The sequence below is a fragment of the Procambarus clarkii genome, chromosome 70 (genome assembly GCF_040958095.1).
Source record: "Procambarus clarkii isolate CNS0578487 chromosome 70, FALCON_Pclarkii_2.0, whole genome shotgun sequence".
Lineage (NCBI taxonomy): Eukaryota > Metazoa > Arthropoda > Malacostraca > Decapoda > Cambaridae > Procambarus > Procambarus clarkii.
The window spans coordinates 19,790,268-19,808,656 of record NC_091219.1 but is presented as its reverse complement, the minus strand read 5'-3'; the positions used below and the strand labels follow the sequence as shown (position 1 = coordinate 19,808,656).

Below are 18,389 nucleotides of genomic sequence, written 5' to 3'. Positions count from 1 at the left end.
AAATCAAGATCAAAAACCACATCTAGTATCGGGCCCCTGCGAAAGGGAGATGGAACTTTCACCGATGACAACAAAGAAATGAGCGAGCTACTGAGGACGCAGTACGACTCTGTTTTCAGCGAGCCATTAAACACACTAAAGATTGATAACCCAAATGAATTTTTCATGGATACGATACCAACATCAAATCATATATCAGACGTCACCCTATCCCCACTGGATTTTGAAGAAGCCATAAACAGTATGCCTATGCACTCTGCACCAGGCCCGGATTCTTGGAACTCCATATTCATAAAGAACTGTAAAAAACCACTATCGCAGGCCCTCCACATTCTGTGGAGACAAAGCCTAGATACTGGCGTTATTCCTGATATACTAAAAACAGCAGAGATAGCACCACTTCATAAAGGAGGAAATAAGGCAGAGGCAAAAAATTACCGACCGATAGCGCTAACATCGCACATCATAAAAAATTTTGAGAGAGTGCTAAGAAGTAAAATCACAAAATACATGGAATCACAGCAACTCCATAATCCCGGACAACATGGTTTCAGAACAGGGCGCTCTTGCCTGTCGCAGTTGCTGGACCACTATGATATGGCATTGGATGCTATGGAAGACAAACATAACGCGGATGTAATTTACACAGATTTTGCAAAAGCTTTTGATAAATGTGACCATGGTGTTATTGCACATAAAATGCGTTCAAAAGGAATTACCGGAAAAATAGGCAGATGGATCTACAATTTCCTGACCAACAGAACCCAATGTGTAATAGTCAACAAAATAAAATCCAGCCCATCAACCGTGAAGAGCTCAGTCCCCCAGGGTACTGTGCTTGCTCCAGTACTTTTTCTCATCCTCATTTCGGACATAGACAAGAACACAACCTATAGCACTGTATCATCCTTTGCAGATGACACTAGGATCTTCATGAGAGAAGGCAACATAGAGGACACGGCAAACCTCCAGTCAGATGTAGATCAGGTCTTTCTATGGGCTACAGAAAATAATATGGTGTTTAACGAAGATAAGTTCCAGCTCATGCGCTATGGAAAAAATTAAAATATAAAAACGGAAACCACGTACAAAACTCAGACAAATCATAACATAGAACGAAAAGGCAATGTAAAGGATCTGGGTGTACTCATGTCGGAAGACCTTACCTTTAAAGAACACAATAAAGTAGCCGTCACAGCTGCAAGAAAAATGACAGGTTGGATAACAAGAACTTTTCACACTAGAGATGCTATACCGATGATGATACTTTTCAAAACGCTTGTGCTCTCTAGAGTGGAGTACTGCTGCACAATGACAGCACCTTTCAAAGCTGGAGAAATTGCTGACCTGGAGAGCGTGCAGAGATCCTTTACTGCTAGAATCCACTCAGTAAAACATCTAAACTATTGGGACCGACTAAAGAGCCTAAAACTGTACTCCCTTGAGCGCAGGCGGGAGAGGTACATAATAATTTACACGTGGAAAATATTGGAGGGGCTGGTCCCAAACCTGCACACAGAAATAACATCACATGAGACCAGAAGACATGGCAGGATGTGCAGAATACCCCCGTTGAAAAACAGAGGTGCAACTGGTACTCTGAGAGAGAACTCTATCAACATCAGAGGTCCGAGACTGTTCAACACGCTTCCACTACACATAAGGGGCATAACTGGCCGACCCCTCACAGTGTTCAAGAGAGAACTGGATAAGCACCTCCAAAGGATACCTGATCAACCAGGCTGTGACTCGTACGTCAGGCTGCGAGCAGCCGCGTCCAACAGCCTGGTTGATCAGTCCGGCAACCAGGAGGCCTGGTCGACGACCGGGCCGCGGGGACGCTAAGCCCCGGAAGCACCTCAAGGTAACCTCAAGGTAGGTAAGGTATGGTCATTCTCACATGTGTTTTCTTGGCTTGAACCTTACCACTGGCTTTCTTGGGACTCATGGCAAGATATATAATAACAAATTTTATGTTCAAATAGCCAAAAATCCCAAAACAAATGTAATGCTTTATAAAGAATTCAGGCGTGATAGTTACTAGGCAGGAGACACTGGTAAACTGAGGTGCGATCACCATGCCACCACGCGTTAGGTCAGCCCATACGCCTTTTCAACAAACTCATTTCCCGAGGCAAAGTTTGTAACCCGATTCAAATTTTTCGAAGAAATTAGGCTCGTAACCCGAAAAGTTCATAAATATTCATTCGTAAGCCGAGGTGACACTATATATAAGTAAAAAATTAAAATTTTGTAGATACACTGTGCTGTATTGATGGATACATTCCACAACAAGTGTTTAATTGTGAGGAGACATAGCTATTCTGGAAAAAATTGCCGAAGAGGACATACATTACCCAAGAGGAGACGTCACTGCCCGGACACAAGCTAACTTGGGCTAACTTGTGTCAGGATTGGCTAACTCTTGTGCTGTGTGGCGATTTGAAAATTAAACCCTTGCTCGTGTATCATTCCGAAAATCCAAGAGTTTTAAAAAATACATAACGTGCAGAAAAACTGTGATGTAGAGTGGTTTGCCCTGCCATCAAAAAATATCTGCAAGAGAAAAGTTTGACACTAAAGGGCCTGGGGCCGGATTTAGGAAGGTACTTACGAAGGTTTTTCCTCTTAGCTAAGAGCGTTTTCCGTCTTAGCGCCTTCGTGGCGGCTACGTCCGTATTCAAAGAGCTAGCCTAAGTGGAAAAACCTTCGTAAGTTCATTCAGGGATTTAAGTGTGGTTTCGACCACTCGTAGCTTTACGTAAACTGGATATAAGTCATTTTTTCTCTACTACATAACACTGGGATCGATTTATGATATTGGAACATGACCAAAATATTATAGCTGGTGAATCTAGTGAAGAGGAATCCTTCGTGTTAGTTATATATGCATTCTCTGCTTGAAACTTGAAGTAAATATGTGTTTGATGATAGTAGAATTAGTTTTATAATAGCAAGATATTATACCAGTAGTTATTAAGTAAATAAACACTGGTGAACATGAAATATGAGAGAAGGTGATGAGCCCTGCCTGATGGGATCATTTACTATCACCAAATGCCCCTGTTCACCTAGTAGTAAGGGTGTACCTTAGCTATACATACCCATTTCTAATTTATTTAGTTTGGTTTTATTTTGAAATTAAATCTGGGTGAGACATAAAATAAAAATATGCTGCACAAATGATGTTAGGTAAGGAAAAGGGTAAAAATGTCAAAAACTTTATTCATTGAATACTTAAAGCTATAATTATGACTACTGTATATAGATTATTAAAAAAGAGAGAGGGAAGTAGGAGTCCAAGATCTCTTCCTGTTATACAATTTGGGTGTGGAACAAGTAATTATCAAAAGAAGGCACCATGCCGGGAAGGCTATGTAGCAGTAAGGCAGTGAGGTGAGGCAGCTACTTATTTGAGAAATGCTTATTTTATTTACCTTATAAGCTGAGGCAACTTATTTTATTTGAGGAATACTCAGCTGATTCCTCTACATTTAGCATGGAACAAATTTGTGTCCAAGACCTCTTCCTGTTACTCAATTTGGCTGTGTGTAACCAAACTAGAAGTGCTCTACAAATCAAGGGACCCAGAATGTGGAATGACCTCCCGAATCATGTCAAAGGCTGTACCTCTCTCAACCAGTTTAAGAGTTAAACCAAGTACTGCCTAATTAACTCCATGTAACCTAACTTACCTCCTAAATGTCAACCCATGTCTTGCTATTTTTTAAACAACGCTGTTCACCAACATGTGCAATTGCTGATTTATGCTATGTTAAACCCCCTTTTGTATTTTTTATTCCTTCTTTCAACACAATTTATACCTAATCCCGATTACTATTAAGCTTTAGTCTGTGTTTTTTCCCCCCCACACCTTGCCCGAAATGCTATGAGTATTAGTGGCTTTAGGTATTGTATGTACTAGCTCTGCCTATAAATCCAACATTATGTTTGTAAATCAACTGTATGTACTTTTCCTGAATAAAATGTATTTATTATTTATTTTTTAATCAGTAAGTATTAAAAGAAGGCACCAAGCTGGGAAGGCTATGTAGCACCATTGTGTGTAACAATAAACCAAATTTTTTTTTAACAAATAATGCACCAGCTGTATGGGAAAACAAATCCTGTCAGCTGTAAAAATATTGATGCAGTTATTTAAATGAAAAATATAATGAAAGAAATATTACTGGTTTATTTTTATCCTATCTTTTTGTACTGTACAGTATATCCAAGGAAGTGAAAAATTAAGACAATGCACAATTTAATGAATAATTAGCATGGATTAGCAGTTCAAAAGAAATATGACTTGTATTACATATCAACATGAGATCTTAATGATCCATGGTCAACATGATTTAATAAGGATAATACAGTACTGCATTTGTAATAATACAAACTATAATTTAAAATCTTTATTACTGATTTTTTTTATTATGAAGATTAGGTATACACAGCAATGTGCTGCTACCCTATTCTATATGGAATATTACACAGTGTAGATAAAAAACTAGCTATAAGTTTATCTAATACTCCCATCTCACAGGATGGTTAGACATACTGTACATGGAATCAATTTAGAAAATACCAGCCTCAATACAAAAAACCAGCGTTGAATGTAATGAAACGCCATTTTCTGGGTGAGACCCGGAGGCTCCCCGGAGCTTTACCGGCTGATATGCTAATGTCAGACTTTGGCATCAGTCATGTGTATGGAGTTCTAGGGCCTACCGGGGACCACGAGCCAGAACCTGGCCCCCTCAGAGAGGCAAGGGGAGCAATGGCCTATAGAAACCCCCGTGTGGTTGGAAGCATTCTATGTCTGCCATCGACCGGGTCAAGCATCCAGAAAGGTAAGCATTCCAAAACAAACCCCTATTCTGGTGAAAATTGCTACCTAAGCCGAACTAGTGAATAGAACTCTTCAACAGAAAACACGGAAACTAGTATGACGTCATACGTCACCGCGCCGCTGTCTGCGCAGCTCCCCCCTCCCCGGGAGGGGGAAGGGGGAGCCCCAGACCTCCCACGCCGGCTATCCACCCATCAGTTCTGAGGCTGGATGTCAAAACACGCGAAAAACGCCGACCGGAGGGAGGGAGGGTTGCCGGGGAGCCTCCGGGTCTCACCCAGAAAATGGCGTTTCATTACATTCAACGCTGGTTTTCTGGGGGGAGCCCCGTCGGCTCCCCGGAGCTAACTACCCACAGAGGAAGGTCAAAGGGACAAAACCGGGAGGCGGACACCACGCACCCCCCAAGGAGGCGAGACAACCGGCAGCAAACGCCAACCCAAGGCGCCACAGCCCCGAAAATCCCGGGAACAACACGAGAACCACGAGCAGCAAGGCCCCTGCACGAACACCAAAAATCCATGCCCGAAAGACTGCAAGGCCACGTCGCCCAGACGGCAGCGAGAGCAGCGAAGCCACGAACGCCACAGGCATAAGGGAAGAACACAGGCAGCTTAGCCACAAGAACACGGCTGACCACCCGGGACACCATCACCCGCGAACCGGGAAGAACAGAACCGGATCAACCCAAAACGCGCTCCGGACCCAAACGCCGTGGCACGCAAACAACAGCAGAGGGCCGCCACTGAACACAAAAACGACACACCCCCGGCCCGACCAACGAAGCACCAACAAACCCTGGACCCCTCCAGAATGCAGCAGCCCCACCCCGCGCCAGAAAAGATGGAGACTGCTGCCATCAAACAACCAAAACGCTAAAACCGAAGGAGCAAGAAAACACAGCGAACCGACCCCCAGAGGCAAAGGCCCAAAGGAAAGAGCCGACGAAAAAACACACCGGAACCGAAGGGGCACTACCAACCGAGGAGAAGACAGAGCACGCTGACCAGAAACCAGGATGGTGCAAGCGGCGCACGAACAGGCCGGAGGTGAAATGACGCACAAGACAGCTGACTAACGGTGCAGAAGCAACACCAAGACCGAAAGCAAGCTGAAGCGGCTCCGCCTGCGCCGCACGAAAAGAGGCGACAGTATGTGGCAAGACGACGGCCCCCAACCCCCACTAGAAAACCAAGCCGAGAGTAAACCAAGCCAACAAGAAGGACCCACCGAAGAAGGGACAGGAAAAGGAAGGACCGCCAAAATACCCCATACTGCCGCCAAGAAGCACGCAGGTGGGACACCTACCACGAAGCCACCCGACCACCAACCGGAGGCGAGACCACGAGGCAGAACATAAGCAGCCCCGACAAGGCCCCCCCGAGCCCAGGAAAAAGGCGGAGCCGCGAGAAGATCTCGGGCGCGACCACCGAACCCAGGCGGCACAAGGAGATGGAACGTCTGCCGAACAGAAAAACTCCGAAGCATGCAAGCCCGCCAGGAGTTCAGAAACGACGGGTCCGACGCGAGACATCGCAAGAACCCCCCCAAAAAAAATAAAACAACAACAACAACCGGCAGGGCAAGCTAGGAAAACCAAAGAAGGCGGAAGGGTCGCCGCCAGAACAGGACCCGAACCAAGGGGCCCGAACAACTGCAACAGACCGAAACAAAGAAGCACATCACAGGACACAGGCTGACCAACGCCTAAGAACACACGCAGAACATTCCTGCTGCAGAAGAGGCAGGAAGAAAGAGCAGAAGCACAAAAAAAAAAAAAAACCAGGAGAACAACCAGGGGTGGACAATCAGGCAGGGACAAAAACCCCACGCAATCCCCAGGCACAAAACGGCAGCAAAGCGCCACTCCACAACCGGACACAGGAACAAGGACACGCCACCGTGAAACACGGTACCAATGCTCACGTGCAGCAGCAGCAGCAACAGGCACCACTGCAACATGCAACATGTAAATAGCAACTCCCCTCTGCAAAGGCAGAGAACGGAGCAGGCAGACCCCAGACAGGGCCAACGGAGACACGACAAAACCCTGCAGGCCCAGAAACCTGCACCAGGCGACCGACGGCGGAGAAACCCCGCTCGATACCTGCTGGATGAGGTACTGGGAGCTCTTTTACACCTCAAGCCCGGCCCAAGGTCAGGCCAGACCGGCCAGAGGATGGCCCACCAGGCAGCTGCTAGGAGCAGTCCACCGGCCCACATACCCCCACAACCAGGACGGGCCGGAACTGCCATACGAAAACAGGCCAGTGCGCCCTGGAAGTCCACGGACGAACCAGCAAGAAGGCTTATGCTCGCAAGTAGGTCGTGTAACAAGCACAGACCACTGATGGTAATACAGTGTTCCCCAAAAGTGCCAATAGCACCACTGCACTCCACTGGTACTATCCCGCAAGTTCTACCAGATAGGCGGGACCCAAGAGCCAGAGCTCAAATCCTGCAAGCACAGCCAGGAGCCTCACCAGGTGAGTACAGAACCAACCCTACAACCCCCACACCTCACAACATTAAAAAAGGAGGGTCCCCTGAACGACTGTAGCATGGGTTGGACATGCACAGGAGGGGGACAGGAAGGGGTGATAAAGGGACAGTCACTGGTGTGCGAACGGTCTCAGTCGTACAAAATTATACCTAAATAAAGACAGGTATATGAACACCGCCGCATCCAGCGCCCGGCCAAAAGACGCCAGACCGCAGAAACTCACCTGGCGAATGGTGGCTCGAACTTGACACGACTCAACCGTGCCCAGAAGAACTTGGGAGCACCGCCAGGTGAAGACGCCAGAGCCGGACCCGCAGGAGAACAGGGAGAGGCGAAGGAGGCGGTCCACACCCATGACATAGAAAACCGCGGTGTCCTCCCCACAACTGGGAACCAGGACACCCCTGGCGCAAAGGGGCACATACCGCAGCCAGGGAGAAGAACGAGAGGCGAAGCACTGTAGCAAAAAAGGGCGCAAAACCCCAGCACTGAACCATCGCCCAGACCAAAACAAACTCCACGGCGCATGCGCATAACACGCTGGCCGAACCGCACACCCTCCCTGCGGGAAGGCGCCAGCCAGGACTATTGCACGAGAAAAAGAGCCAAAAGAGGAAGCAGGAACAAGAAAACCGGCCAAAGAAGCAAAGAGCCCAAAAAAAGGGAACCCAAACGGGCGACAAGTAGCCCAAACGGGCGACAAGTAGCCCAACCGGGCGACAAGTAGCCCAACCGGGCGACAAGTAGCCCAACAGGGCGACAAGTAGCCCAACAGGGCGACAAGTAGCCCAACAGGGCGACAAGTAGCCCAACAGGGCGACAAGTAGCCCAACAGGGCGACAAGTAGCCCAACAGGGCGACAAGTACTAGGAGCCGACAGACGTTCCAATAATGCGGGAAGTAGCGAAAAACCTTCCCGTACCCTCGAGAACACAGAAGCCAACACTAGTCCCGAAGGCACACGAAGGCGCAGGCGCACCCGAGATCAAAAGTCACGCAGAACCCCATCGAACGGGGAAACATGACAAAAACACCGTCCCAAAAAGCGGGGGAGGAAACATCCACCCACAGGACGGAACCAACCGACTCAAAGGCCAAGGAACCGAGCCCGGGGAGGGGCCGACGTCCAACAGCACGTACGGCGAGTGGGGAGGAAAAACCCCACTCCGCGTAACCACAAGCCCCGCCTAGAGGGGGATAAAACCCCCCACGGGGTCTAACGGGGCCAAGGCCCCCCAAGTCAGCCCCTCCCCAGCCCCGGGAACCTACACGACAGGCCCCGGGGCCGAGCCGTTCCCCCAAAGCCCCGGCCGTACCAGAAAACCGGGGCAGCCGTGAAAACACTAAGGAAGGGAGCCCACTGGCAGACTCATACAACACGGCTGGAGGAACAGGCCCAAATGCCCCCGTCACTACCCCGGAAGGGGAATTCCCCGAGACTGCCCGAGTCTCAACACCACCAAACACCCCGCCCTGAACCTACAGACGGTAAGGAACCGGATGCAGGCAGGAAGGGTGAACCAGGGGAAAAACGAAATACAACGGGGCAGCCCCGGGGCTCCCGGGGAGGAAACCACGAGAACGTTGCCACCACCAAGGCTCAAGTGCAACGCCCCTGCTGCCCGCACCCGCCTTGTTAGCACAACTGGGTAACCGAGCCACAACGAGCAACCAAACTCGCAGGACACCGGGTCGAAGGTGTCACCGACCCCACAGGCAGCAGACGGAGGCAAAACAGAGAGTCACCCAGAGACAAAAGGTGAGAGCAACCCTCAAACTCGCTGGAAGCGAGGGGGGGGCTCTGGGGTCACATCCATCGGACCCGCGCGCCCCCAGGGGTTTCCCAGGGTCCCGAGCGTTTACTTTAAGAGGACTCGCGCTCAGGTAATCCCAGGCAGGGTACTGCTAACCGGCACCCAAGCTACCAAACAACTTTCTAAGAGCTGAACCCCCGGGACGTGTACACTCACGGGGACCTAGCAGGGGGTACCACCAGAAATACTCAGAACACAAGGGACACAAGGGGCAAGAACGAAGGCAGACCCCCCCACCAGGTATATAAACAAAAGAAAAAGAAAACCCCGCAAGAGGACAGCGTACCCAAGCGGAACAGAGCCGGCCGCTATGATTGGTAAAGACAAGCTGCACAGTACCCCGCGCCCCACCAGTGCAAACACTGCCCCTTACTCTAAGGCGAACAAGGGAGACAGAACACCCGAGCACACAAAGAGCGGCCGAAAACCAAGCGGTAAACGGCCAAGCAGGGGCAGGACCCAAGGAACTTGTGGAAGGTGGCCCCAAGCCCCAAGGGCAGTACTTACAGGGCACCTAGGGAAGGGAACCCTAGGCGCATGCAGCCCGAGTACTGAAGAATCACACCCGGCTCACGCACCACCTAGAAAACAGACACCACACTCTAGGTACAGTGCTGAAACAACCACTGGAGCCGGAGCACATAACCATTGCCTATAGCATCAGCCGAAGAACTGATGGGTGGATAGCCGGCGTGGGAGGTCTGGGGCTCCCCCTTCCCCCTCCCGGGGAGGGGGGAGCTGCGCAGACAGCGGCGCGGTGACGTATGACGTCATACTAGTTTCCGTGTTTTCTGTTGAAGAGTTCTATTCACTAGTTCGGCTTAGGTAGCAATTTTCACCAGAATAGGGGTTTGTTTTGGAATGCTTACCTTTCTGGATGCTTGACCCGGTCGATGGCAGACATAGAATGCTTCCAACCACACGGGGGTTTCTATAGGCCATTGCTCCCCTTGCCTCTCTGAGGGGGCCAGGTTCTGGCTCGTGGTCCCCGGTAGGCCCTAGAACTCCATACACATGACTGATGCCAAAGTCTGACATTAGCATATCAGCCGGTAAAGCTCCGGGGAGCCGACGGGGCTCCCCCCAGAAAACAAATCAACTCTGACTAAACAACTCTAAGCAATTTTCACAAGAGGTAAGCACTGAATCATGGAAACATTATATTATAATTACTCTTACCAGTTTCTACAAAACTCCTCTCAAACAATGTATTTTTAAACATGTTTAGGTATACACAGCAATGTGCTGCTTCCCTATTCTGTATAAAGGACCACACAGTGTAGATCAAAAACCAGCTACAAGCTCACCCAACATCCTCACCTCACAGGATGGCCAGTCATACATGGAATTAGGTGAGAACAAAATACTTAATGCTGATCTATTAGCCTCCACTGGCAAAATCTGGGTACAGCACAAGAATATCTTCCAATATTCCTGAGTGTATGAAGTAATTACAGAGCTCAAAATACCTCATACCATTTGGTATGAAGTCACTGATAACAGGACAATCACAGATATAGTGTTGGAGAGTATGTTCTCTCAAGTAGGACTGAAAACAGATGTTTTTTTTCCACCAAGAGATCTATAAACCCATGGAACCGCCTACCCGCTGAAGCCGTAAATGCCAAATCCCAGCTAAAAAATATCATTAAGACAATTGGCGGGCCCTTTAACAAGCCGCCGGCTTTCTGTCCTCTTCGAGATCACTAGATAGTTAGTGGCCCTTGGGTAAATTTAGTAAATATATACAATAATTGTCAGCGCATCTTCCGAGCAACAAGGACAGCTACACAGTATCTCTTAGAATTACGTAGGTAAACAACAAATGTAACATATTTGTTTACTACAATGTCGGTGCTGGCTGTAGAAGTTGAAAAAACATTGTTTTACTTCGAAATATACTAATTTTATAAGAAAATTCGACGTAAATAGGAGGCAGTAGAGCTCCGATAACCCAGCGCTAAATCTTCAATAAGAAGAATGTTGCTGCTCTCTGATTGGCCAAACGAAACACAGTAGTGACCTCTATCGGCACGCAGGTGAACCAACAATTTTCTTCCTAAGTATACCTTATTGAATCGCACCTAAGCATCTTCTTAGGGCGCACTTAGGAACCTTCGTAGCAAACCCACTTACGAAGAAATACACAGAGCTTCCTGAATCTAGGTCCTGCTTCTCGACAATGCTCCTGTTCATCCTCCAGACTTGGAGGATGCATTGTTGGGGCCACTTTTTTTTTTTTTTAGGGATATTCCTGCATGGGCCCTAAGTTTCTGGCTAATGAACCAATGACATGAAGGAGGAGTTTTCAACCTACCTTGTGTTAGGTGTGCAGGGGTCAATAGGCTGAACATAATGTCAGGAGCAAAGGGGGACGTTTGCCTCTTCAAACACAATTGTGACCATCTTCATCTCTTCGAACTATCCTAAATGCTCTCTTCACCTGTCTGACCAAATTGGGTGTACAGACCACCTTTGAATCTGAAATTGTAAAATTAATAGTGATTTCAGAATATTCAGTCCATTTATACTAACAAAATTATATACAGTATACTGTAATTGAAATTTTACAGAATGATAAAGGCAATTTAGTAACTTTGTTAAAATGCACATGGGGGAAATACATGAAAATAGGTTAATATGGTTTGTAAGGTTGATGGGAAATGTTTATTACTTTTATGATTTAAAAGATGTATAGCCCTAATACTCCATCCTGGGTGCATTCCACCAGGTAATGACCACAGCAAAAGTTTTCCACGAGGCTCTATTGTCACACAAACTTTTCACATTTTCAAACTTGATTCATCTTTTTCCCCCTCGTTCCAGGGGTTTTCTTTAAAAGGTCTTCATGCAAATGCCTTGGTTTCTCACAAATGATGGCCTCTGAAATGCTATCACCTGCTAACTCTTTGTTGTGTATCCAAATTAATAAAAACTTTTCAACATCCTCAAGTGTTTGTGTTCTTTGTTTCGGGATTGTTGATATGCCTTTTGCCACTGTAACGCTCATAATGTCCTTTTTCTTAGCAAGTATAGTGCATATTGTTGACATAGATTTGTTGTACTGCCTAGCTAGTTTAACAACCTGTGCACCGTTTTGACGTTTATGAATGCTCTCTTGTTTTTCCTCTATGGTAAGTAAACCAAGTAAGGCTTCCAGCACTTCCACTAACACGATAACATCATTTATATTTGCCAACATCCAGGGTATAAAAACACGCAAAACCAACAAAGTTCAATTTATAGATGGTCTCCTTCATGAGGCAAATGCAGTGTTTGCAGCCCTAACAGAAACCCACACAAAGGACTACCATGATGGTGAAATATGGATCTCAGAGTACAATCTTTTCAGATGTGATAGGAAACACCGGCTTCAGGGTGGGGTCAGCCTCTACATCAAAGACACACTCATCTGTACTGAGCTGCTAAACACCTCAAATGATATGGTGGAAGTGCTGATAATCAAAATAGAGATTTTAAATGTAGTTATTGTCCTTGTATATAAGTCACCGGAGGCAAACCCTCAGCAGTTTAAAGACCAACTAATGAAAATAGAACACTGCTTGGAAAACCTCACAAATCCAGCTCCGAACATCATCCTGCTTGGGGACTTCAACCTACGGCACCTGAAATGGAAGCACCTGGCTAATACAGTAATATCAGAAAGAATACCAGGAAGTAGCCTAAATGAACAGGCACATGCAAATGACCTGCTACGGATGTGCGACAGGTTTGCCTTAAACCAGCAAATAGTAGAACCAACTAGGAAGGAGAACACGCTGGACCTCATTTTCACTAATAATGATGAATTGATCAGGAACATAATGATTACAAATACCTGTTACTCAGATCACAACTTAATTGAAGTTATGACAACCATGGGGAGTAGACCTTCAAAACCAGTCCAGATTCCCGGTGGAGGAGATTTCAGCAAATTCAACTTCAATAATAAACAGATAAACTGGGAGCAAATAAACCAGGACTTCACAGAAATAAACTGGGAAGAACAGCTAGAAAATGCAAACCTGAACCAGTGCCTGGAAAAAATAAGCTCAGTAGCACTAGAAATATGTTCAAACCGCATACCTCTAAGAAAAAAGAGGAAGAGATGCAGATTGGAACGGGAACGTCGTTCCCTATATAGGCAAAGAAAACGAATCGCGGAACAACTAGTCGCACCCTATCTCAAGAACGGCGAAGAAGGTTAGGTAGAGAAATAGAAACAATTGAACGGAAGCTACAAGAATCATACAAAACCCAGGAGAGGCAAAGAGAGCAAAAGGCCATCAGTGAAATAGAAAGAAATCCGAAATATTTTTTCTCCTATGCAAAATCAAGATCAAAAACCACATCTAGTATCGGGCCCCTGCGAAAGGGAGATGGAACTTTCACCGATGACAACAAAGAAATGAGCGAGCTACTGAGGACGCAGTACGACTCTGTTTTCAGCGAGCCATTAAACACACTAAAGATTGATAACCCAAATGAATTTTTCATGGATACGATACCAACATCAAATCATATATCAGACGTCACCCTATCCCCACTGGATTTTGAAGAAGCCATAAACAGTATGCCTATGCACTCTGCACCAGGCCCGGATTCTTGGAACTCCATATTCATAAAGAACTGTAAAAAACCACTATCGCAGGCCCTCCACATTCTGTGGAGACAAAGCCTAGATACTGGCGTTATTCCTGATATACTAAAAACAGCAGAGATAGCACCACTTCATAAAGGAGGAAATAAGGCAGAGGCAAAAAATTACCGACCGATAGCGCTAACATCGCACATCATAAAAAATTTTGAGAGAGTGCTAAGAAGTAAAATCACAAAATACATGGAATCACAGCAACTCCATAATCCCGGACAACATGGTTTCAGAACAGGGCGCTCTTGCCTGTCGCAGTTGCTGGACCACTATGATATGGCATTGGATGCTATGGAAGACAAACATAACGCGGATGTAATTTACACAGATTTTGCAAAAGCTTTTGATAAATGTGACCATGGTGTTATTGCACATAAAATGCGTTCAAAAGGAATTACCGGAAAAATAGGCAGATGGATCTACAATTTCCTGACCAACAGAACCCAATGTGTAATAGTCAACAAAATAAAATCCAGCCCATCAACCGTGAAGAGCTCAGTCCCCCAGGGTACTGTGCTTGCTCCAGTACTTTTTCTCATCCTCATTTCGGACATAGACAAGAACACAACCTATAGCACTGTATCATCCTTTGCAGATGACACTAGGATCTTCATGAGAGAAGGCAACATAGAGGACACGGCAAACCTCCAGTCAGATGTAGATCAGGTCTTTCTATGGGCTACAGAAAAAAATATGGTGTTTAACGAAGATAAGTTCCAGCTCATGCGCTATGGAAAAAATGAAAATATAAAAACGGAAACCACGTACAAAACTCAGACAAATCATAACATAGAACGAAAAGGCAATGTAAAGGATCTGGGTGTACTCATGTCGGAAGACCTTACCTTTAAAGAACACAATAAAGTAGCCGTCACAGCTGCAAGAAAAATGACAGGTTGGATAACAAGAACTTTTCACACTAGAGATGCTATACCGATGATGATACTTTTCAAAACGCTTGTGCTCTCTAGAGTGGAGTACTGCTGCACAATGACAGCACCTTTCAAAGCTGGAGAAATTGCTGACCTGGAGAGCGTGCAGAGATCCTTTACTGCTAGAATCCACTCAGTAAAACATCTAAACTATTGGGACCGACTAAAGAGCCTAAAACTGTACTCCCTTGAGCGCAGGCGGGAGAGGTACATAATAATTTACACGTGGAAAATATTGGAGGGGCTGGTCCCAAACCTGCACACAGAAATAACATCACATGAGACCAGAAGACATGGCAGGATGTGCAGAATACCCCCGTTGAAAAACAGAGGTGCAACTGGTACTCTGAGAGAGAACTCTATCAACATCAGAGGTCCGAGACTGTTCAACACGCTTCCACTACACATAAGGGGCATAACTGGCCGACCCCTCACAGTGTTCAAGAGAGAACTGGATAAGCACCTCCAAAGGATACCTGATCAACCAGGCTGTGACTCGTACGTCAGGCTGCGAGCAGCCGCGTCCAACAGCCTGGTTGATCAGTCCGGCAACCAGGAGGCCTGGTCGACGACCGGGCCGCGGGGACGCTAAGCCCCGGAAGCACCTCAAGGTAACCTCAAGGTAGGTAAGGTATGGTCATTCTCACATGTGTTTTCTTGGCTTGAACCTTACCACTGGCTTTCTTGGGACTCATGGCAAGATATATAATAACAAATTTTATGTTCAAATAGCCAAAAATCCCAAAACAAATGTAATGCTTTATAAAGAATTCAGGCGTGATAGTTACTAGGCAGGAGACACTGGTAAACTGAGGTGCGATCACCATGCCACCACGCGTTAGGTCAGCCCATACGCATATCAACAAACTCATTTCCCGAGGCAAAGTTTGTAACCCGATTCAAATTTTTCGAAGAAATTAGGCTCGTAACCCGAAAAGTTCATAAATATTCATTCGTAAGCCGAGGTGACACTATATATAAGTAAAAAATTAAAATTTTGTAGATACACTGTGCTGTATTGATGGATACATTCCACAACAAGTGTTTAATTGTGAAGAGACATAGCTATTCTGGAAAAAATTGCCGAAGAGGACATACATTACCCAAGAGGAGACGTCACTGCCCGGACACAAGCTAACTTGGGCTAACTTGTGTCAGGATAGGCTAACTCTTGTGTTGTGTGGCGATTTGAAAATTAAACCCTTGCTCGTGTATCATTCCGAAAATCCAAGAGTTTTAAAAAATATATAACGTGCAGAAAAACTGTGATGTGGAGTGGTTTGCCCTGCCATCAAAAAATATCTGCAAGAGAAAAGTTTGACACTCAAGGTCCTGCTTCTCGACAATGCTCCTGCTCATCCTCCAGACTCGGAGGATGCATTGTTGGGGCCACTTTTTTTTTTTTAGGGATATTCCTACATGAGCCCTGAGTTTCTGGCTAATGTACCAATGACATGAAGGAGGAGTTTTCAACCTACCTTGTGTTAGGTGTGCAGAGGTCAATGGTTGAACATAATGTCAGAAGCAAAGGGGGGCGTCTGCCTCTTCGAACACAATTGTGACCATCTTCATCTCTTCGAACTATCCTAAATGCTCTCTTCACCTGTCTGACCAAATTGGGTGTCCAGACCACCTTTGAATCTGAAATTGTAAAATTAATAGCAATTTCAGAATATTCAGTCCATTTATACTAACAAAATTATACATACAGTACTGTAATTGAAATTTTACAGAATGATAAAGGCAATTTAGCAACTTTGTTAAAATGCACATGGGGGAAATACATGAAAATAGGTTAATATTGTTTGTAAGGTTGATGGGAAATGTTTATTACTTTTATGATTTAAAAGATGTATAGCCCTAATACTCCATCCTGGGTGCATTCCACCAGGTAATGACCACAGCAAAAGTTTTCCACGAGGCTCTATTGTCACACAAACTTTTCACATTTTCAAACTTGATTCATCTTTCCCCCCCCCCTCGTTCCAGGGGTTTTCTTTAAAAGGTCTTCATGCAAATGCCTTGGTTTCTCACAAATGATGGCCTCTGAAATGCTATCACCTGCTAACTCCTTGTTGTGTATCCAAATTAATAAAAACTTTTTAACATCAAGTGTTTGTGTTCTTTGTTTCGGGATTGTTGATATGCCTTTTGCCACTTTAATGTTCATAATGTCCTTTTTCTTAGCAAGTACAGTGCATATTGTTGACATAGATTTGTTGTACTGCCTAGCTAGTTCAACAACCTGTGCACCATTTTGATGTTTATGAATGCTCTCTTGTTTTTCCTCTATGGTCATTCTCACATGTGTTTTCTTGGCTTGAACCTTACCACTGGCTTTCTTGGGACTCATGGCAAGATATATCATAACAAATTTTATGTTCAAATAGCCAAAAATCCCAAAACAAATGTAATGCTTTACAAAGAATTCAGGCGCGATACTTACTAGGCAGGAGACACTGGTAAACTGAAGCGCGATCACCATGCCACCACGCGCTAGGTCAGCCCATACGTATATCAACAAACTCCTTTCCCGAGGCAAAGTTTGTAACCCGATTCAAATTTTTCGAAGAAATTAGGCTCGTAACCCGAAAAGTTCATAAATATTCATTCGCAAGCCGAGGTGACACTATATATAACTAAAAAATTAAACTCAGGATTACTTTCAACCCCCACCCCTTTTGCTCTACTCCATCGCCACCTACCTTCACCCCCCTCTATGATGTACTCTTCCATAGACACCTACCTTTGCCCCCCTCCTCCCCTCTACTCCTCCATCATCACCTACCTTCACACCCCCTCCCTTCTCCTCCTCCATCGTCACCTTCCTTTCACCCTCCTCTATGATGTACTCTTCCATAGACACCTACGTTCACTGCATATAATGCTCCCCTCTACTCCTCCATCGTCATCTACTTTCACCCCCCCTCCGCTCTACTCCTCCAGGGTCGCAGACAATTTCACGAGCGTGAGAACTACGAGTTCTCTAACTACTCTCACACTCCTACTCTCTCACCAGTGAGGGGGGAGGGAGGAAATGAAGGAAGAAAGGTGGGGGAGAGAGAATAGGCAGGGGGAGGAGGGCCTAGATACATTTCTTCCATATAGATAGGTAGACTGAGGGAGAGCTGCTTGCCAAGAGCCCTATCAGACAGGCTTCCTATTCCTCAACCCTCCCTAATATGCCACATCCTGGTCAGGACAACTTGCTCGATGGCTTGAGCATGGGCATGGGCATGGATTATCTCCCTGGGGCACGCACCTCCCTGCCCCAGCTCTCTCTCTCTCTCTCACATAATCTATCAAGGGTCTAACATGAGGTCATTGTGCCTACCAGAAGTGTATATGTCCAAGGCTGGCCACCTGTCTGGACCATTCAAATGTATAAACACGTAATTAGTCTATTAAAATTATATATAATGCTACAATTATAAATTAATTTGTTCATGGTCATTCGTTTATCAGTATTTTAATGAGGTACATATACGCATGTATGTATACGTTGACGTACACATATATGATTATGTGTATAGAATGATTATGTGTAATCATATATGATTATATCTAATGGAATGCATTAGTAAGTGATGTGGTGGAGGCTGACTCCATACACAGGTTCAAGTGTAGATATGATAGA

General features: G+C 45.8%; 1 long non-coding RNA gene across 2 annotated transcripts in view; it reads right to left on the bottom strand.

Moving 5' to 3' along the window:
• The window catches only part of LOC138356051 (uncharacterized), a 33,875-nt gene that overhangs the window by 14,237 nt on the left and 1,249 nt on the right, over positions 1-18,389 (bottom strand). The window contains exons 2-3 of one of the 2 annotated variants that reach the window (XR_011224113.1): positions 16,231-16,393; positions 11,487-11,650 (exon numbers count right to left, since the gene is read on the bottom strand). This is a non-coding gene — a long non-coding RNA (uncharacterized lncRNA). The remainder of the gene's footprint in view (positions 1-11,486; positions 11,651-16,230; positions 16,394-18,389) is intronic. The other variant, XR_011224114.1, reaches the window with a different exon arrangement.